The 22,667-nt window shown below is 39.6% G+C and overlaps 1 protein-coding gene and 1 non-coding gene across 12 annotated transcripts in view; one reads left to right on the top strand and one right to left on the bottom strand.

Annotated features, from left to right (window-relative positions):
- OXR1 (oxidation resistance 1) overlaps nucleotides 1-22,667 on the top strand; it is a 355,773-nt gene that overhangs the window by 141,325 nt on the left and 191,781 nt on the right. The gene's annotated exons all lie outside the window — the stretch shown is intronic.
- TRNAL-CAG (transfer RNA leucine (anticodon CAG)) lies at nucleotides 1,248-1,330 on the bottom strand. The gene has a single exon. It is a non-coding gene; the product is annotated as a tRNA-Leu (tRNA).

The raw sequence follows: 22,667 nt of genomic DNA, 5'->3' as shown, positions 1-22,667 counted from the left end.
GTTTCTTCCACTGGGATAATTCATTGATTCACCTATTTTAGCTGCTCATTTATAATGATCTAGTGTTATGTGTTTTCAGAGGTCATTACTGTATGCCTGCTGAGGGCTTGCAGTGCTGGATATTTAACGTTAACTAAAAATCTTAGTCTTGTCCTGCCTTCATAGGAAGAATGTTCTTGTGACTATTGTTTGTGGTTTTGCTTCTCAGAAATACTTTGTGTTCTAGAATTTCACCTAATGTGTATTTAACTCTAAATATACAACATGAAAATTTAATTAGTTTACTGATTCATATCTGCTTTTGAGAGGTTCTTAAATCTTAAAAAAATCAAGAACACAAAGCAAAATCCAGGGTATTTTGGAGAGCAAGTTAAAAGTAAGAAAAAAGCACCTAGTACTGAGCTGGAAGCTGTAGTTTTAGAAAACATCTAGAACAAAAATAACTGCTCACCTCTGGCAAAAAAAAGGGAGAGAGAGGTTTTGCCTTCTCCTTTTCATGCTCTCCTTTGCTCACTCCCCTTCTTCTGCTGCTTGAGCAGTGTCAAAACCCTGCAGCTGATTGCCTGGCAGGTGGGTGCCACTCCCTAGAGCAGCAGGAGCCCATCTCAGGGCAGTGACATCTGTCCCTGCAGGGTGAGGTGCCTGGCCTGGCACCCAGTGTCAGAGCAGTGCTGGGAAGGTGCAGGGCTGCTGCAGCCATGGTGGTGGAGAGCAAGGAAAACCCCACCCCATTTTGGGGGCTGCACTACGAGTTGCTTCCTGCTTTAGGCTGAAACAATTAGATTTTCCATTTTAATTTAAGACACCATTTAAAAATCTTAGACTAGAACAGAATAGAATAACAAGTTCAGTTGGCAGGGACCTGCAGTGATCATCTTACTGCCTGGCCAGTTCAGGACTGACCAAATGTTAAGGCAAGTTATTTAGTGGATTGTCCAAAAGCCTCTAAAATATTGAGAGGCTTTGGGCATTGGCTACCTCACTGGAAGCCTGTTCCAGTGTTTTATTGCCTTCTCAGTAAAGAAATGCATCCTAGTGTCCCGTCTGAACTTCTCCTGGCACAGCTGAGACCTCTCCTGACCATTTCCGCCCTTCCTGTCAGTGGATACCAGGACGATGAGAGAAGGACCTCCCCTCGTGCTCCTCAGGAAGCTGTGGAGCGCGATGAAGTCTTTCCTCAGCCGCTTTTTTTCCAAATTAGGTAATAGGTAAAGCCGAAATCCTCAGCCTGCGCCCCAAAACGAGGATGTCAGGAGTGGGATTCGAACCCACGCCTCCAGGGGAGACTGCGACCTGAACGCAGCGCCTTAGACCGCTCGGCCATCCTGACCCACATGGGGGTGCTGTGGCGGCGGTCTCACTGTGTATTTCCAGATATTTTTTGTAATGCGTTGTTGCTTTTCCACACACAGTGGGTGTTCAAAAACATTCCAAGTGAGAGCGTATTTTGTGTTGACTCTCTGGTAACCATAATAACTGATCTTTATTCATACATGCAGCTGTTGGGTTCTGTGAGTGAGTGTTAGTGTGGGGAGAAAGAAGCAGGTACTTTTGCATGTTTATTACATATGCCATGAAACAGACATTTGAAGCTGTACAGAAATTAATAAAAATGTGGTATGCAGTATGGTTCAAGGACATTGTGTAAGGCTGAATAGTTTCCTTTAATATCTATGAAAATTCCCCTGGGATATGTACAAGTTATTCATGGTAAGAGTTCTCTGATATTTGAAAGGGGACTGTGACACTGAAGCAAATTATATGTCTCCTTGCTGGAGGTTTTTTCCAAAAAAATTCATGTGCTTGAAAACTGAATCTAGGAACCTCTAAATATACAAATTTGGTCAGGATTTGGGAGTAAAAGTAAACATGAAAGACAAGAGGTGTGCTTGTTTGGAAGCATCAGGTTAAAGTGCAGTGTCTTTGTTTGGAATATAAACTTACTAGAAAAAAAAATGAAATGGGACAACCAGAAACTGACTGTCAGAAATGGCAAATAGTATATTTTTATTTTAAATATAAATGAATAATATAGTTTATGTTAATCATATAGTTAAATTGCTTCATAAGTTTCTAAGGAATGATTACATAATTTAATAGAAATTATTTAATTTATACATTAATTTATTTATAAATGAATAAAATTTTATGTTCATTATATGAAAATTATATAAAAATCATAACATAACTAAAAATGAATGTATAAATTATGTTCTTTAATAGCAATTATAATATTAATATATATAAATATATAAATGTATACCAATTTAATATATAAATAATGCATTTATAACTTATATATTAAATTATATAATAATTTCTTAGAACCTTAAAAAGCAGTATTTTCCCATGACAAAAAAAAGGCCACTGTCTGTACGATTGGCCAAAAATTGGTACTGGTTTTATTTGATAGTGTGTCTTTTGTATGGAGAAACCAGTTCTTCTGGCTTTGGTTTTTTCAATGTCTTTCTCTCTGGGGAGCCCAAAGTGCTGGGCCCAGTACTTTGGTGCTGTCTTATGGGTACTGAGCTGAGGAAATAATGACTTGTCTTGACCTACTGTCCATGTCCTTCCTTGGAGACACACAAGAGTTGGCTGGACAAGGCTCTCTCTCATCCTGACTTCAGAGTCAGTCCTATCTTCAAAGCTGACTTTGCTTTGAGCAAGGTTTTAGAGCAGGTGAGTGCCAAAGGTCCCCTCAAACCTAAACTCTTTTGTGATTCTACAACTATGTGCCATCATTTTGGACAATTTTATGTAACAATGCTTGTGAATTGAGAATATTTATGCTGTATCTTGGCTATGCTGTAATGTGCCCTTTCTAGGGCAACAAGCAGTCTTAGGCCTAGCAGAATGAAAAGATGAGCCTGTGTAACCAATATTCTTGTAACATACTGGAAATGTTATGTTGGGAGTCAGGAGTTATGCTGTAATTCCTGCTGCATTTCAGCGGTCTTGGTTGATTTCCTGGAAGATGCAATTTTCTTATATTTAGAATTTTTAATTAATTTTTAATTTTAATTAATTTTTAATTTTTAAATATATTAGTAATATATTTAAATTCTATAGAAACAGGGCCTTGGAAAGATCACAAAACATGTTTCTATGTGCTGAAATAAGAGTCTTATTTAGCCAGTGTGGTGCTGTTTGTTTGATTGGGTGTTTGGCTTTTTCTAAACAATAGCTGGTGGACTGATCAGAACTTTTTCCAAAACTTTGATATAGCAAGATGGGCAGAGTGCAATAAGCAGAAATAGAGATGGCAGAAGTTTGACCATAAAAGTCAACTCATAATGTAGTAACTCCAGAATGAGCAGCAGTTGCAGCCTACGCTCTTTCTGCTGTCAGCACAGAGCTTTCTGGGTCTTCAGCCAGCAGCTCCAAAACCTTGTGTTCCCTACTTCAAGACATATTGATGATGTAACACTGACTGAATGTGTCTTGAATTTCTGGGAAATTAACTAAATAAGTCTTGATTTAAACCAAGTCTAAGTCATAAACATTACATTGCCCATTGTCTTCTAGACTGATAGATCACACAGGAAAGCATTACTAAGTGCATACCAAACACACAGTGACCTTGGTGAAGAATTTGCTCAAGTCTTCTCCTGGACAGCTTTCCCTTAACATTTTGGGGTATTTTTTGGTTCAGAACTTCATTAACTACAGAGTTAATGATCTGTAGCATTAGCTCTGTTCCCTATAAGTCTGCAGATCTGGCTGACTTCTTGGTAAAATGTTGTTGTACTTGGTTTGTGGTTGCCATCCTGACTGAGCTCTAATAAGTGAACTGAAAATCTCAATAAAAAGGTCATATTTAAAAAGATGTATGTATTCCCCCAAATCCTTTGGCACAGACTTATGTTACTGCCTGTCCATCACACGTTCAGACTCAACAGACTCGAGGTGGGAGGTTGTTGTGTTGCAGGATGCTGATGGGCCCAGCAGGTGTGTTCTTATCCACTGAAAAGAAAGTTCCTGGGACTTTATATAAGTAAAGTGCATTGGTATTACCCATTGGAAGGGTTTGCTCTGCTGGTTCCTGATGTTCTGGGGATAGCAGGTGCAGAAGAAACTCTTTGGCAAAGGTGTCCCTGTCAATTGTCTCATGTTTGCCTTCTGCTGGTGCCCAAGACAATCGGGGATTTGCACTGCTGTCAGTGTATAGCAGCAGTTGATGTATGTCAGGGCTGGGTCCAGTATCTCCAGTAGTGGAGGTAAAAGGCATCATATATGAGAGGCTTCTTTCCCACCTTTGCTTATCCCTCCTGTTACTGGGCAGCCCTTCCTTGGACATTTTGGGTTTGTGTCCTGCTTTAAGTGAAACTTCTCACAAAGTGAGAGCATTTTTTGTGTTTTTCTTGCCTCAAATAGGAGAGTTGCTTTCCTCCTTATGTTTCAGGTGTCTCCCTGGGGCCCTGAAAGAATTAAAAAAGAATGACTATCTAGTGGGACTGATGCCCCCTCCTTCCAAAGAGAAAATGGAGCATGCTATGTGGGTGATAATGAGATGAAATGTGGTTAAATGGAGACTTACTTCAAATAATAATTCCTTTTCACTATACTTATAACTTCACATTTTGTTCCTAGTTCTACAAAAGCACACGTGCTTGACTTTAAAGGTACCTTCAATCCTGTTGTCAAGCTTTTTTAGTGGCACAAAGAGAAATATAAAGAGATTCATAGACTCCAAATGTTGTCAAGGAGGTGGGAAGGTCTTTTCCTGCCCCCTGTAATCTTTAGGCACCAGACTCACTCATTTATTTGAAAAATATATTTATATCAGTAGCATAAAGGGACTGTAGGCTGGAAACAAGACTGCTCTGTGTCAGAACCATGTTGTCTCAGCTGCCAGCTGTCTTTCTTTGCAGCAGAATTTCTAGCTGAGTTGTAGTCACAGGTAGGAATAGTAATAGTGGCTTTTTCCTGGGCATATTTCCTCTGTTCCAGTGGGAATTAGAGATCTGAGGGGCCCAACTGAGAAAAAAAGTAATCATCTTACTCTATTCAAAGTATGTTGAGAATAATCTTACTCAATTTAATGGGTCTTTCTTCCTAGATAGCTCATCCTCAAAACACCTTCTAAGCAAGAATGCTCATAAACCTCCTTTGAGTTAAGTACAATCCCTTAAATTCCCCAAATGATATCTTCCTTTTGAAGATATGAAGCATATTAAATGTGTGGAACCATGTGGTGTTTATAGGAGATCAGGAATACTAGAGAAGGCTGGCATAGCATGTCTGCACTGTCTGTGATAATAGGAGAAGATGCCTCAGGAGCATATGTTATCAGCAGGATCCAGGAGAGATACAGCATCAATGTGTGAGGCGGGGGAGGTAGGATTCCTTCTATTCCCTTTGGTATGGGTGCCGAGTATCAGCTTTTCTTTCCTCCCAAGTCACTATATTGTGAAGAATGTGAGCACCAACTGGAGAATTCATTGCTCTGTCATTGCTGTCTGTTGAGTTGGAATAATTTTTTTCTCAATACTTTTAACTCCAAGTGAAATTGAGGATTTCTTCCAAACAAAAAGACAGAACTGCCTTTGTCTCATGTCTGCTGTTCACAAAAGTCACGGAAGTGGGATTTTTGTTCCTGCTTAAGGCGAGGCATTAAGAGCTGTGAGGGCAGTCAGTGGATTTCTTCTCTGTTTTCACTTGCACACACTCAGATGAAGAGCTGAACTCAGTTCTGTTCCTAACCTGTCCTCTTCCTGTCTAGTAACCATCAGCTCCCATGGATGGAGGTAGTTACATTTATGGTTATCAGTACAGGGTATGGATGGGCTTCAGAGTATCGGTACAGAGTATTTAACAAGGCTGCAGTAAAAGGTAACTTGATAGCTGACACTGGTGCAGAACTTGACCTGCAAAATCCTAATTACTAATTGATGAGTAAGCATCTTACCTGACTTTCAGCTTCCAGCTCAAGTGTTCAGCAGTGAAAAATATCCTTCTGCTTGTTAAGAAAAGTAAAAAAAGGAAAGAACCTGTAAATCATTGGAGATGTGATAAGCATGGAAAATTACAGTGACTGAATAACTACATTTTATTGTTAATGGGGACTTTTTTTTTTACTTTTATATAGCAAATTCCTAAAATATTTGAAGCACAACTGCATATTTATACTCTATTAAAGTTCTGTCCTTATTTATAAAGGCAATAGAAAACAAACTATTGAAATGGAAGGAGTCTTGTCAATTATTTATATTAAATGAATCAGATGATGTTGTGTATCCCAGACTCTCAAGTGGAAAATCCCATGACAAAAACAGTTTATCACACAACCTGTGGTGGAGGCCCTGTGTCCTCTCTTGGCAGTTTCCAGGAAGGCTGAGACATGGTAGAGACGTTTTAGCTTAAACAGGGCTAAATAGGGTTTAGCTGGTATGCCTGGATGTGGAGAGGTGATGTAGCTAACAGAGGATTTAGTGAAAGGAGAGCTCAAGAAGGGCTTGCCTTATGCTAGCTAGAGAAGGGAGAACCATATGGGACTATCTAGAGTGTTGCAGATGATTTGTCTTTTCCAGATATTTTCCAGGGTAAGAAACAAGCTTTGAATAAAGGACAATACCTGGCTGTGGTGTGGTTTCTATTTCCATATTCTAAAGCCACTTCCTACTTACTAAAACTCTATGGAAAGAGTAAATCCCAGGCCTGTTGGTACTGGATATCAGTTGTGCTTGAAACCTCCTTTTGAACACTGCAGCCCTTCTCTCCTCTCCAGATGGAATGGATGGGATCTGCAGCCTCTTGCTCTCTGATACACAGGTGAATGTTGTTTCTGAGGTGCAAAGGGAATGAATTTCCAGCTGATTTTATATGGGGCTATTTGCAATAAAAAAAGCATGCAACCAGCGAGTTCAGCACTGTTAATTATCACACAATAAAAATAATAAGTAACAATGATATTATATCTATTATGTAATAAGAACACTAAAGTACTGAATAATGATTAATGTATTATAAAATGTGGAAGGTTTCTTAAGAGTGTTGTAATTTGGAAAGTGGGATTTTTTAGTGCAGTACTAGGGTCAGTGACTGTGGTACCGAGTCTTATGGTACTGTCAGTACTAGGGTCTTGTGACTGTGTTATGCAGTATGTAAAAGAAATAACCAGTACTTTAAGTGCAAGATATTCCACCATTCACTGTGTACAGAAAACACTATCACAGTAGCTGTCAAATATTAGCCATCCCTTAGACTTCCCTCTTTATCTAAAAGCATGATATTTACATGTTTACTTTCCTTATACCAAAGAGACATAGTATCTTTTTTCTTTCCCTCAAAAGGCTTTCTATTTCCATGATTAATATGTTCCTTGCATACTGTGAAGAGGAAATATCTGCTTCACTCTGGTACCCAGGCTGAATCCCCGTCGACTATGTTCCAAACTAACATAAGAATTATTTATGTTTGCAACAAAAAGAAGTCATGCTGCTTTGGAGTGTGGTTTTCTTGTTGACATTTTAGAAACTGTTCCAGGCTCTTCTTAATATTTAGACAAACAAATATGTTTGCTTTTTTCTGGTGCTGCTGTTGACATTTCCTAAGGGAATTGCTGTAGATGTTAACAACTTCCCAGCACAGGCATGCTGTAATGGAAGAGTTCTTTGCTTGTGGCCCTGACACAAATTCCCTTTAACTGATGTTTTTGCTGAAAGTAATGTGATTGTGATAACTTATGTGAGTCAGGGTAAATGTGAATCAGTCCTGGCTATTTTGGGGAGCATAAATGTCTGCTAAACTCCTCGGTGTTTTTCTTCTTGCAGATATAACAAGCAGAAGGTACCAATTTATTGTGTGCCTCAGAGCCTCTGTGCTGCACAAATATCTGCAGTGCAGAGCAGGAAGAAGGTCCATGAGGAGCATTGGTAATTGGTGAAGCCTGAAGGCCAGGGAAGCTTGTAACTCTGCCTGCAGAAAATGGTCAGTTTGGGGCTTGGCTAATTTTGGAATCAGTAGCCATGCAAAAGAACCACAGAGTGGAGTGTGCCCCATGGGCAGTGTAGGTTAGACACAAACTGATGTGTGTGGGTTGAACCTGTGCACTGCCATAACTTTACTATCTGGTCAGTACAAACAACCTGCAATTATGTTAGCTATTAACCCTGGGCTGTCCACTTAGAGAATTTATATAACCTTTTATGGGTGAAGATTTTGAAGACTTTTAAAGCAGGTTGGGTTTTTTTCTGGAATCCCAGATTAAAATTCTGAAGCTCTAAATGCAACCAGCCTGTTTAGCATGTGTCTTATTAAAAATGTCTGTGTTGTTCCTACAAGAAGCAGTTCAAGTGTACAATCTTTTAGCAAGACTGTATCTTTTTCTGACTGGTATTGCAGATAGGGAATAGGTTTTCCTCAAAACCCATTGCTGTTTTAAAATCTTTTCAGTTGATAAACATTCCTGTCTCTGGGATTATCCTAACTTCAGTTATTATATTGCCTGTATTTTCAGTGAAAGTGTAGAGAGACTTGCTTGTAAGATAGTCATGCAGCAGTGTTTTGGCCCTGTTTGTTCCATTCCTGAGCCCTTCGGCTGAGGCTTCAAGAAGCAGTCTTTGTTGGGCTGTGGCTGTTCCCCTGCCTTGAAAAAGAACAAAAACTGTCAGGAAGAAAGATATTCATCCTAAGGGTAGACTCCAGTTACATTAAATAGAATAGCAGCCACTTGGAGATGGGACTGGAAGGCAGCCAAAAGGACACTGAAATTTTTCAATAGTCTGTCCCTATCTCTGTCTTCCAGTGATCAACAGAGAATGTAATTTCAACCTTCAAACTATTCACTGCAACCAAAGGAAACTGAATGCTGTTCTGGCTCTATTTTAAAGAGGTTTGTAACCTAGATGAGGAGATAGTCTTCTTTTAAATGTGCATGTTGTTCTACTATTGCAGTAAATCATTGTGGGTATTACTGCTTATTGATTTAAGTAAATTGTCCTTTTGGCTGTCTTGTTTCATAAGGAGAAAAGTCGACCTTGACCTGTGGATATAACACATTTTCAATTAGTGTTTTGATTAAGGATTTCTCAGATGGTTCTTCCTGCTTGCATCATTAGCTGGAGGCAGTCAGCCAAGTGAAGTCATGTTTTGAGGCATTTGTGTCGTGACAAGATCAAATGGCTTTCCTTGTAATGCCTGCAAAAGGCTTTAACTGTGTGCTGTACCTTCTCTATGAAAATCTCTCAGATTTATGTATGTAAAGGCTGATGGCCTGTGACTTCTAGCAATATTGCAGCCTCATGAACCTCCAGCAATTTCAGGCATGTATTTGCAGTATCATTTTCCCCTTCCTTGAGAGAAATCTCTGCACCCACATGCCACTATAGAGAGATGTAACCCATTGATCTGGGTGGGTCCTCTCAGCTAAAATAAGATCAGAAATAGCTGTCAGAATAGGTCTGCTGCCACCTGGTTTCAGGCACTACTCTTCCCTTCCCAGTGGAATATCTATGAATGTCTCCCAAGGAAGAGAAGAAGCTGAGGCCTTTTAATTTAAAACGTTGCATTTTAGTAAAACCAGGGATACGGGAATATAAGAAAAATAAGAAATTGCATTATGTACGTAAAAATCTCATTCCTACTGTCAGATATTTGGGAACTTTTAAAAATTATATATATTCTAATATTTGTGCAGTGCAGTTTTTCTGTTTTTCTCTCCTTTTGAAATTTAGAGTTATATTTGTATGCTATTAAAAAACCCAACCCCCTGTCCCTTTTTTCTACACATAATGGTAGTGAAATAGTTGCTAGGATAGGAAATAGATAGGAAAGCAGAGAGGTGAGAGGTGTTCTCTCTGAGTATGCTTTGGATGTGAAGAAGTAGAGGTGACATTTGGCCTCAGAAAGACGATCTGTAGGATTTGGGAATTGGGAATGATAGGTACAATAAGTATACACTCTCAGCTTCCCACAAAGTGGCCTGCCCTGTTTTGTGAGTAGGTGTCAAAGTACAGGATAGCTAAATGTTCTGCTGCCCAGGTCATGGGAGAGTGCCACAAAGTATGGCACTTGTTATGAGGTGTATGGGGTGTTACACAAATGTGGAGTATTATCTAAAGTACCCAGTGACCATGGCTGGTTATTATGAAGAGCAGCAGTTGCCACTGTGAGTAGTGCATTAGCTTCAACAGAAACTACTTGGTGCATTCAAGTGTAAAATAATGTCCTTCAGTTTTTTCCTTAGTTTAGGGAGGGCAGCTTTCTGCCATGCAAAAAATCTGGATTACAGCATGTTCAGGGCTAATGTGCTCTTCAGGATGGATAGTTTTATCCAATCAATTTTTTTTAAATGTTTGGCAGATAGAGGTGAAAGAGCCATCTAATATCCACCTTTGAATGCAGTATTTAGTAAACATACTGAATCGAGTATATGGCTCAGATTTCTGTCTCATACTGTGCTTGTGCAGAGTCTTTTGCTGTTAAAGACCATGACAGATGTTTTCTGTAACATGGATGGCATGGCTTGCTGTCATGGGGATCCTGGACTTAAAAAGGGTACTGCTGTTTGGGAGAAGAGAGCTTTGTTCAGCGAGAACTGCATCTTACACCTCAGTGCCACACAGACCTGCAGATGCTAATGACTTCCTAATTTGTTTGTCATTAAATTTTCTATTATTATTCTTTTCTGAGCACAACTAGTTCATTATAAGTATTCTGCTTTTTTTTTTTTCACTGTGCTACAGCGAATAATGAGGGCCGAGAAGAAGACTGAATGAATAAAGAAAGGAGATGGAGAAAAGAGGTGAAAGGAGAGAAAGTGAATGAAAATTAGGGACAGAGAAGTTACATATGTATAAATATTTTGACAGCTCTAGAAAAATGAGTAGACTCAGGACTATTTATTAAGGTAAGACATAGGACGATAGAAATTGCAACTTTTAAAATATGGGGAAAACATTCCAGGTGTCTTACATCATAGTTATAAGTTTTAGAGGTTTTTTTGAGTGTTTCAATTTAGAAAATAAAATTGAAGTAAAAATAGAAAAAGGAAAACTGAATAGTGGACCACAGAATGAAGAAGGTGACTGAAAAGGAAGAAAACCAGAGAGGGAAGGCTACCTAAATCCACTTTGCCCTAGTGCATTTTATGTTCTGAGTCATACTTAGTGCCCCAAACATTTTAAAGAATTTAAAAGGTGATTGTTTATGGCTACTGAAAATGCATGTATTTTTTTACACAAAAAGTTAATTAACGTGTGGAGCTGATATCAGAGGCAAAATTTCTAGGGAATTCAAAAAGGCCTTCACATTTATTAGCAGTAAAGAAACACCAAGGATTTTGTGAAGACAGTGTGATGTTTCTTCTAAGGATTACAGGAAAAATTTCCATTGCTCAAGGGGTGAAACTTCTGGCTAACAATGGTCTGGAAGGAGCTTTCCTTGGGTTTTTCATGGGTGCTGGCTGCTTGTCAGTAACAGGACCCCTATTCTCACAGTGGTTTTGTAAACTGATTTTTGTGGTGTTTTAGTTCTTGTTATGCTATGGGGCTAAATCATGCAACTCATGCTAGAAAAAAGTGGCAGAAAGTGATAAACCATTCTGAAAACATTATGATCAGCCAAGGTCACTTCTGAAGTCGTGGCTGAGCAAAAGGGGGACGGCAGACATCATAGTTACAGCCCACCACTCCATTCACTTTCCATTTCTGTAGTGAAGGAAAAGCTTTTTAGATGAAGGTCTAATGAGTCACCTTAGCTGGCATTTCATCTGCCATAATAATGGACCACAATCAAAACATGATAATTTATATTCTGTATGAGGTGTTTAAGTAGAACTGAATGAAAATTTACTCACCAGATGAAGACATATATTGCTATTTTTGCCTCTTTTGTTTTAGTTTTTCTTGGGTCATAGAGACCCTTTTTATTTCAGCATAGAACTACTTCATCTAATAGAGGAGTTTTTGTTTTTTTTTTTCTGATCATTTGTACTTGTTGTTAAACAATAGTTAAATGTTTGCTTCATTGGGCTAATGAAAGGAGAGTTGAGGTTTTCAATGCTGAAGTGTTGCTTTATTACTGCTTCCTGCAGAGCCATCTCCATCATATGTTTGCTCTTTGATTTGCCAATTCTTTTTAATATATTATGTGTCACCTTGAAGTAGAGTGGAGTTGTTGCAGTTTTCTTGATTTCTTTCATTAAAATTACTGACTTTTAAACTCTCTCTTGGAGTTTAATAATAGCCACTTTTGATATAGTAGCAAAAAAAGGCCTAGACCTTTAAGAATATTCCAAAGAGGCTATAAAACAGACTATCAGATTACTGTTCACTTGAAATGATCACAGTGATAGAGAGATTAAAAGAAATTTGCATAACTCTTCAAACAGGAAAAGGAAAAGACAAGATTGATATCATTATACCAAACATGACATCGAAGAGCTTTGAATTTATTTTCTCACAGTTCTTTCCGGCCTGCTGGATTAGTGGAGGACAATAAACCATGCTGGACCCACTTCTTCCTTTAGGTTCTGTTTTTCATCTGGAGAAAGGATACTTGAATTGATTTGGTTATTTCATGCTTGCAAACCATGATTACTTGAGAGTATGATTTACAGTTAAGAAACATAATGACATAAAATTTAAGCAGTCAGAAAAACACTGGATTAAATATAAAGATAATGTCACATTGGAAGAGCTAATTCCTGATGCACTGTTGAATCTTAAATTCACTTGGTAACGAAGAAGAATGTAACTCAGAGTAAAAGAAGAAAGAAAGCACTACATTTTCCCCTGTGAGCAAGCTAGCAGAGAATTTTCACAGCCTTGCTTCCACTTTGTCTGGACATAAAATAGTTACATAAAAATGTAGGAGTAATCAAGTATTCCATATGCAAGATGAAATTCATATGTCTGATTTTTTTTCTGACTGACATATATGCTTGGTATATATGCTTCTTTTCATACATGTTTAGTAGTGTAGAGCAGATCCCTGGAAGGTAGAGGAAAGAATGTGAAAACTGATGAAGTGAAGAGAATTCAAAGAAGGAAAATGAAGAATGGATTAAGAAATTTTGGATTTACAAATTATGGAGGTAATTTGAGTCCATGAGAATATGGTAATGCTTCCCAGTGGCTGTACCCCAAGATACCAAATATATCTTTATTCCTGTTTCTGGTCCCCACTCTCCCTTCACATGCATTGCTGTGATGGTTTGACAGGAAATATGTTTTCTGGGATGCTGTGGTCAGGCCAATGGGTGCTCAGATTTTAATATTGGCACCTAATGTGGCCATTGGGACATTGGATCCGCCTCTGAGAACACGGGGTTAAAGCAGAGCTCTCCCCTGGGAGGCTCTCTTGGGTTCCTGTCAGGGAAAGGTTCAGATCTCCCCTGCCCGGCTGCGGGCTGGGCGGGGCAGGGGCGGCAGCCATGGGGCCGGGTGAGGTAGGCCCAGGGGCAGCCGTGGGGCCGGGTGAGGTAGGCCCAGGGGCAGCCATGGGGCCGGGTGAGGTAGGCCCAGGGGCAGCCATGGGGCCGGGTGAGGTAGGCCGGGCCCTGGACAGAAGGGAGGTGAAGGCCCCTGCAGGATGGATGGGTGGAGGAGCACGGAGAGGCATCGGGCAGCCACCCTCACCCAGGAGAGACAGAGAGCGAGCCTGTGCCTGTGCTTGAGCCACCTTGAAATTTAATAGTGGCCGGCCGAGAAGGAGAAGGGGGGAGTGCAAGAAGGTGCCTGGCTGGGCAGCCGTGGGAGTTCTGGACAGAGAGAGCCTCAGATTTTTAACCCTTTTCTTGGATGATGGAAACCTTACAAATTCTAATCTCCTGGAGCTGAATGAGAAGAGAGATAAAGATAAGAGGAAATGGGCCATGAGAGAAATAGAGAAGAACTCAGGTGGAAGAGATGATGGAGTAGCTTATGCTGGACTCTTTTTGTGTAGCCATGGACAGAGCCATGTTTCCTTGTGATACAGGGACTGCATTCTAGGGGGAGGCAATGCCTCAGGACCAAGAGGGTTCGGTGTGGGTACCCCTCAGCCCCAAGGGGTGAAAAATATGGGGGGGACAGATGTCCCAAAGTTGAGACTGTGCCTTTTTGGAGTGGGACGAAGCATCCTTAAAAGTCGACCCTAGAAGCAGCTCTGGTCCGTGTTCAGTGGTGAGAGCGCTGGACATGAAAGGAAGAGGTCACCATTGGCACAAGAAGGACTCCTCCTCCTCTTGATGAACTGAGGATTGAGTATTCTGAAGGGTGGTGCTAGACTGAGAGTCGATGATTTGGGGGATGTATTGTATTGGGAATTTGGTGGGCAAGAGGAGGAGATGTATTTCTGAAGTTTTCATTTTCCTTGTGTGTTTTTTTTTCCCTTTCCCTTGTAGTTTAGTTAATAATTTTTTTTTCTAAGTGGGAGCCTGCTTTGCTTATTCCTGGTCACATCTCACAGCAGAAACCAGGGCGAGGGTATTCTGCATTGTGCCAGTGTCAAACCATGACAATTGCCCAGTTAGTTAACACTGGGCTTTCTGGTCATGAGTTTAGACCTTCATCTAAAAGTTATAGATTAATGCTAAATTCCAGCTCTGAATAGTTTTAGGTAATACAAGAGAGGGAAGTCCATTCTCTTTGTAGGCGAAAGTTCATTCAAATATCGTTTCTGATAGGAATAACTTCAGTAAAAAAAAAAAGAGCCTCATTCCCAAAGGAAATTACCACAGCATCTAGTTTGATAAGGAAGTTTTAATTTTCCTGCACTGGATGTAATCTTACAAAATTGCCAAGAATTTTGCTGCTGATGTTAGCAGAAGCAAGTTCAATGCCTGGATGATTTCTTTGTTAATTGATGTTACTGCTCAGAATTATCTCCTTATTGTAGCTTGACTTCATTCTTTCTCTTTTGTTTTTTATCACAATTTATGATGGCAAAAAAGGTTCAGAAATGTTTATTAAATCTGTTCCTCTGCCACTTTAAAACTGTTAACCATGTTCCATCTTTATAATGATGGCTTAAATACCCTTTTCTGTCAGACTTCTTTTCTAACACTTCCTTTCTGGATGGACCAATAAAATGGTTCTAAGGGAATGTACAAACATATTAGGGGAAAGTTTTTTTCTCCTCAGTATCTCCAAGAAGCCAGCCCCACTTCTGGAGCAGGAACACTATGATAATATATCACAGGCTTGTTATATCAATTACTGCATATCACAAGCTGCTAAGGTCTTGTTTTACAAAAAGGCTGCCAGTTGTAATGGCACTTTGAGGATATTTAATAGCACTCATGCAGAACCCACTTCGTCAGTGCTTTATAGTATGTGAGATAACAGCTCAATAAACACTCCAGGCCAGCCAGAACTGAACATTAAATACGAAATTTAAAATACTTCATTTGTTTCTTGCCAAAAGTATTGGACACATACAATGCCTTTACAACTCCTGCAGGGTTAGGATTTGAGTTTTGTTACTTAGAAAAATATTGTTTTGCAACATTAATTGCAAGCTGACTTCAAATTATTTTAGTATAAATACTGCCTTTGCAGAATCAGGTTTTAAACCAACAAACACACATGACCATTTATTGCTCATGGAATAGGATTAGAATCATTATTAGAATCACTGGAATATGGTACAAACTTAGCATTCTGACTTCAAAAGCAATTGCATGTTTAGGCAATTCTACATTTTCTTAAAGCCAAGCAAAGCTGATTCCACATGACAGTGGTTTTAATGAGGCTCAATAAACAGTACAGTTTGTAACCTCAGGCCAACTGCTGAGCAGAAGCCAAGAGCAGTGCTACAGCTTTAGTGAACCCATTACTGTGAAAGATGCTGGATCCTGGAGCAGCCTGAGTCACTCATTGCACAAGAGATGAAGCTCCAATAAATAAAAATGAATATCTAACGTGACGGGTGACAACTTCATGCAAACGTGATTTTCTCTGATTTGACAGTGCCTTGATAAAGTCTTAAAGCATGTGGCTTACTAGCAACCATTTAAATTTTTAGCCATTGACTCTTCTGTTTTACTTGCAGACATTAGTATTTGGGGTTTGTGGTTTCCTATAGGTATTGAAAAATTGCTTTGCTTATGTATTGAGCCTAATTCTCAGAGCTACTCAAGATCTAGAACAGCTTCTGTAAACTGTTAGAGTAGTCAACAGTTCTGAAATGCATATGTTTTCTTTGCCAATTTATGGTTATTTTTTTATCAAATTCTTTTAAAGGTGAATTGATATAGGCTGTTTCCTACCCTTAGGGCTGATCTTAGACCATGTTCCCCCACCAGCACATTCACTGACCTGGAGCCCCATGAGAACAGTCTGCATCCCCTGTGAACGAGGTGAGGAAATGGGTGTTAAAGAACCACCAGAGGCAGCATAACTCCTCTTTAAAGGTGCTATGGCTCTCTCAGCCTTTATGAAAATATTTCTAAAGGGTATCTGGAAATACAGTATAAATGGGTTTAGGGGCTAAAAAGAATAGAAGAGCAGAACTGAGATATTTAGTCTTGAAGTGAACAGGGAGGCTGAACCAACTCTATGGATGGTTTATACACCAAAAGCATAGACCAAAATAAACAGAAGAGTTGGCAGCACGGGACAAAAAAAAAATTGGTCTTGTACAAGAAAATAGTTAGAAATTAGTTTATGCTGTTGGGAATAGTATAGTATGTACTGGGTAATGCTTGGACTTGATCTTAAATGTCTTTTCCAACCTAAATAATTCTGTGATTCTGCATGATGTGCTGGACTGTTTATTCATATTTCCCTGAGATAATCTTATCAAAACCCCTTAAATCTAAGCAGTTAATCATGTTTGCCAAAGTTGTGATTCTTATATAAGTTTTACCTGTCATCTTTGCAAAGTTGCTGAATCACAGTTTAAAAGTGGTTAATGCTGAAGTATAAGCTGATAACATTTGCCATTTATGCTTTTGATCTTCAGCCTGGTAAGACAGCAGAAAAAGATGTTAAGATAACACAAAGCTAGTGCAAAAAGATTCTGCAATCAGATTCTGTTCCTTATTTAGTGCAGTTAAATTACCAAATGGCAACAACAAAGATTAGGTTGTCATCTGCTGACATTTATTTCAGTGGGAAACAGGAAAAATGCACTGTTAAAAAGTAATATCAGAAACACTAGGGATTTACAGAGATATAAAGAGGCAGATAAACACAACAAAAATCAATATGGTTAGTATCCTCAGCTCTATCTCCACTTTCCAGAATGATATAGTTTCTATTTACAGTTGGGAAATATGTCCTTAAATACTGGTGGCATTGCAAGAAATATTTTGAGGAACAGTCAACATCATCACACAGACCATGAAGGGACAAACCACAGCTTTTAATCAATGGAGGAAGAGAAATTAGTGTTACTGATATACTATTCTCCCTTACAAGGTGGCAGACCTGGTACAGTGCAGACTGCTATGTCTGAGCCAAGGCATGAAATGCAAAGCCAACTTTGAATGGGTACATCAAACACTTGGAGTTCCAGGCAGCAGGATCCATACTGTGAGATTAAACAAGGGTTGCTAGTTTGGTTTTGCAAGCAGATTGACTGGTGGTATTTGAAATTGTTTTATAAGTGGTTATCTTTCATGTTTCTTCATAGAAATATGGAGAGACTGGCATGAAAATTATTTTGTATCATTTTATAGTGTAATTTCCTGTTGAGTGTTCTTGCCAGGTTAAAATACACACATGGAAGAAAATGGTCATGGTCATCTTCCTAACCTGTGGTAAATCAGAGGCTTTAAAGGCCTAAAGCTATATATATATAAAAAAAAATAAAAAATGTAGGTAACTGATCATAACATATTATTCAGGACTAATGCTAAATCTGGACTTTACAGTATCTTGTTTTCTAAAGAATTTGGCACCTAATGTCTTTTTCAGTGTTGGTATTCCTGCACTCAGGATAAGTGATTGCTGACCTAGGGAAAGAAATGGGGCATCTGTGCAGAGCTCCAGAATTTCAATGGCTCCACATTACATGTTGCTGGCTTATTTAGTGAGTCATAATTTATTGGCGTTGGCCATCTCTGTAAAAGTTTAAAAGTACAAAAAAGTTAAATAGACAATAAATCCAGAACCTGATCCCTTCTGATGCATATCTGTAGGTTCTGTGGCCAGTTTTCCTGAAGGTACCCTATGGGAAATCAAGGATCACTCCAATTTTTTTTTGTTGTACCTAGTGATGTATTCCTACCACTGTGATAATCAAGAGATGAAATAATTTGGTTTTGAGTCAAAATTGATGAGGCACATATAATAGTCCATGCCAGGCCTCAGAATTTTTCATGTAGTGAAAGATCTCTCCCTACTTTTCATTGGTATCCCCCATGTTTGTGGTGCCTGGGACAGATTTCGTGTGGGTGTGGAAATTGTGCTGGTGGAGGTCTTGTCACGTGGCACATATGATCATGATCACTGCTGCCTGAAATCCCCTACCCACAGCCAGATGGGGGGGATAAGCTACCCTTGTACCACCCTTTGCTGTGCTAACAAGGCCATGCAGGAGGATGTCTCACTAATCCATCTAGGGTGGATTGATGGTACCAGGAATGGAGGGAAAGGAGGGCTGGCTGTTGATATCTTTATTGATTTAATCTCCTTTGCCTTGAGAGTCTCAAGCTCATATCTGTGCACTTCAGTTATTAAAAATCATGTTTTAAGTTCCTAACTGCAGGTAAGCTTTTGAGTGAATGGTATAAATTTCGTGATCAAAGCATGAGCTTTATTTTTTTCAAAATGACGTACAGGCTTCAGTGAATTGTTCCTGTGTCTGCTGAAGCTTCTCTCTCATTCTGAATAGCAGAGAAATAACAATCTTTCTTTTTTTCCTCTCCAATGAGATTTGCTGTTTGGTTGATATTCCTTTTGAAAGGAAGTTCAGGTATAAAAGCCTGGGAAAATGATAATATGGAAAAAAATATTTTCTATCAGTTTCCATGAACTTTACTGTTCTGAGTAGAAGGACTTCATTTGGCCTAAGCAGCTATCCCAGACTACTGCAAACTGGTAACTGAGTGCAAAATGAATACTATTTTGTTAAATTGTCACTTGAGTAGTTGCTGTTGTATGGCCATTTTTCTGCTGCTGTTGTGATTGTTTCTCAAATAAGGTTTGTTTGTTTATTTATTTAAATCCTGATTTTTACATGCAATAAATGAGAGACAGCTGTCACTGCTGGGTGAAGACAGAACTTCAGAATGGAGTCGGATACTTTGAAGTATTTTTAACTTTAGTAGTTCCTTTTTAACCAGAGAGTAGAAGATGCTCACAAGAATGGTTGGACTGCAAAAGACCTAACACTCTACCCAGGCAGTCTAAGGCCATAAGTGTTTGTGGAAGTCGATGCTACCCTGTTACAGAGAAGGATAGCTTCAACTCGAGTTGAGAATCTTGTCTGTAGCATTTTTGCCTTAAGATAGGTTTACTTTTAGGGAATGTTTTAGCCTTAGGCCTTTTATATGTGGATAGTAATGGTGGCATCAGTGAGTCTGATCATCAATTGTTAATTAATTTTCTAATTATTTCTAATAAGAGTATAAAAAAGAAAAATGTCATATTAAAAACCTCTGTCATACTTTATTAAACAAGCCGACCCTCTAATTTTCCTGTTTCTTCAAGAACTGTAAAAATGTCAGTATAAATTATATTGCAGTTTATTGATGGACTGCTAAATATAGTAACCATTCCATCCTGTTTGAATGCCAAAATCTTGAGCTATACCACAACATCCTGATCAGCATTTTACCACAGCTAAGGCAAAGCTTTAGCACAGGTACCTGCACTGAGAGAGTCTGTATTTAGAATCCCTTATACCTGAACATTTGTAACTAAATCAGTCCAAGATTGATTAGCTGAAATGCTTATGCACAATATTTCACACCCAGATGAGCGGTTTTGCTGCAGCGTTTGCTGCTGTGATGGCAGAGACTGTGCTGGGAGCCTTGCAGTCCCTGTGGGGCGCATGTCCCACACTGCAGGGGCACAGCAGCAGCTGATGTGCTGCCTCTGCAGAAGGAAAAAGGTGTTTTTACCCTCCCTTGATGAGCCAGACCCTGCTAGGAGAGGAGAAGGAGCCGGTGCTGTGGGCTGCAGGCGTGGTAGCACAGGCAGCCCATACCTCTGTGAGCAAAGCAGTTTGTCAGAGCCTGGCAGAGCTTCACCTGAGGGGTAATGTAAGAGACAGTGTTCCACAAAGCTTTGAAATAAAGAGCAGAGAACAAGCATGGTGATGGCTCCCTTCCTCTTCCCATTTCTCTTGAATGTGAGTTAGCTGCCACCTAGAAGATCTGAAGGATATGGAAAGAAGAAAATGACACAAAATAGTGCAGCAGTTACCATCTTCTATCCTGAAATGTGTAGAGCCAGACAATCCTCAGAGGTGATTCAGAGAAGAGTTCAATTCATTATATTTGAAGGGGAACTAGAGTTTTTGATATTTGTATCTGATTTTTTAAAAGGAATGTGTGGCTTCATCTGAGTGCTGGCTGCTGACAGGCAGCAGAGGAGCAGCAGCAGCACAGCTGGAGGTGGTGGCATTTAGTTATGGGGCATTTGCTGCTGCTCACTTCTCCACTGTGAATCCATGAAGATGCTGGTTGTACTGAATAAAGGAGGGTAGGGATTCTCAGTCACCTGCATAGCTCAGCCTCCAACATCAAGAGTTGCACTGAAAATGACATTGAAGTGACATTACCATTACCTGAAGGCAAGGAGATGAACAATGACATTAAAATGATGAAAGGAAATAAAAGGATTTTATGGGTAAGGGTCACAGTTAGAGGTCTAGATGTGTGTCCGTTTGATGGAAGGTGGAAGGGGAAGAGGAGCTGAAGGCAGAGCTGATCCTGCTAAACCCCCCAAAAAAGGGCAGTTAAAGCAGTCAGGTAATTTCATATCACCAAAGTGATATGAAAAGTGTGGCAGGTTCACAGTCACAGTGCTGGCTTTGTTGCCACTGTCTCCCAGTGGTCAGAGGCACAGTGAATAGCTGTTTCCTTCTCCTACCCCAGCCAAACACCAGCACCCTCTGAATTAGCAAAATCCCAAGCTGCCTCATTCCTGTGTGGCATTGCTTTGACATAAATTGGCTCAGAGGAAAAAAGCAAAATGAACTAACCAGTAAGGTGAAACAGTGCCACTAATAACTATAAATTGTCAGCTATCAGCTGTCCTGAGAAATTCTGAATCAGGTACCTGCACCAGCTTCTGTTATTAAAATCATGTTGTAAATGCAGACTTGGATTTTGGAAATTAAAAATGAGTAGTGATACAGGAGCAATTGTGGCTGCAGAAGAAAATATAAGTAGTTTCATGACTACATATGGTCTATGTTTTTAATAGTGCCTATTGGTAATAGGAAGGTAAAAAGAATCTGTGGAGTTGAAGACAATGTAACAGAGCATAGTGTCTCAAAACCTCACCTTTTCTGAAGAATATTCTAGATGCTGATAAAGTGGTGACACATGAATATGCTACTTATAGTAATGCTGGTTTGTGTTCTGCCTTTTTTTTCCTTTTGTATGTTCTCTGTATTTTTCACACATATTTGTGGCTCTGTAGCCTGTTGTATTAGTAGCTAGTTTTCCCAGTAATTTTCCATGGCCTTTCCCTAAGCAGAAAGACAAAACAAATTCCAGAGCTCCAAGCCCTGAGGGGTGTTGGGGTACAAGGCCCCTGTCCTGTCTTGGTTCTTCCTGGGAACCAAGGCTGAGAACAACTCTTGGAGATACATTTCATGGACAAAGCACAGCTTGTGCTGAAGGGGGGCTCCAGAGGAGGGGCTTGAGCTGGGGAGGGAATTGCATTACCACTTGTGCTCCTAACTGGTGCTTTTTATCGATTATGCTAATTTCCTAAAACCTATAAATGTGTATTCACCCCTGGTGGGGGTAAAATTTTGTGGACATCTTTCCATAACTGCTCCTGAAAGCCTTCGAATAAAGATCCTCTTTTATATTACCTCCTTACTAAAATGATCTCGAGTTTCATTTCCAAGTTAGGAAAAAGCCAACAGTAGCTATTCCATGGATATGTGAAAGAGAGAAGAACTCTTCTTGTAATAGGCTCCTTTTAGTACTTTTGCTGTTGTTTTGCTGTTTCTTTGTTTTTCCCAGCAGTAGCCTAAAAGTAGTTTGAACTGCTGTGGTTCAATACAGATACCCAGTTCAGGTACATGGTAATAAAATTTGAATAGAAGCTCTGCATGTGTTCTGTCAGGAAGGTGTTAAGGTGCTTGATGACTGTCTTTGCACACTGCTAATTTGGACTGGTATTTTTAGTCGTATTCCCAGTAGGAATGGCACAGAGTTTCTCCCAGGCAGCTTTGATAGCTGACTCCTGTGGGGTGGGATGGCTGAGTTACAGTAGCCATCCCACCAAGCTTAATGCCTGCTTTACTCTGATAAACCAAGTTTCCAATTTAAAAAAATCCAGAAACAAAACCTCCTAAGACTTCACATCCCTTTCCTTCCACTGAGATACTGATTATGTTTTTTCCTCTGGAAGTTCAGGAAAAGGGATTTTGGATGTATGTTAAGGCTGTATTTATAGAACCAGATTAACCTGCAAGTTCTTGATGGGGGTTTATCTTGTTCATTGCATGTGAGGATTGTGGCATTTTTCTTCTTTTGTTTTTATAGCAGTAGGTTAGGAGATGAGAGAGAGAAGTACTTCACAGAGCTTGTATAGACTATGCAATGGACTTAA

Source organism: Agelaius phoeniceus, chromosome 1 (assembly GCF_051311805.1).
Source record: "Agelaius phoeniceus isolate bAgePho1 chromosome 1, bAgePho1.hap1, whole genome shotgun sequence".
Lineage (NCBI taxonomy): Eukaryota > Metazoa > Chordata > Aves > Passeriformes > Icteridae > Agelaius > Agelaius phoeniceus.
Note: the sequence above shows the minus strand (reverse complement) of the source record. Positions and strands in the feature narration are given on the sequence as shown.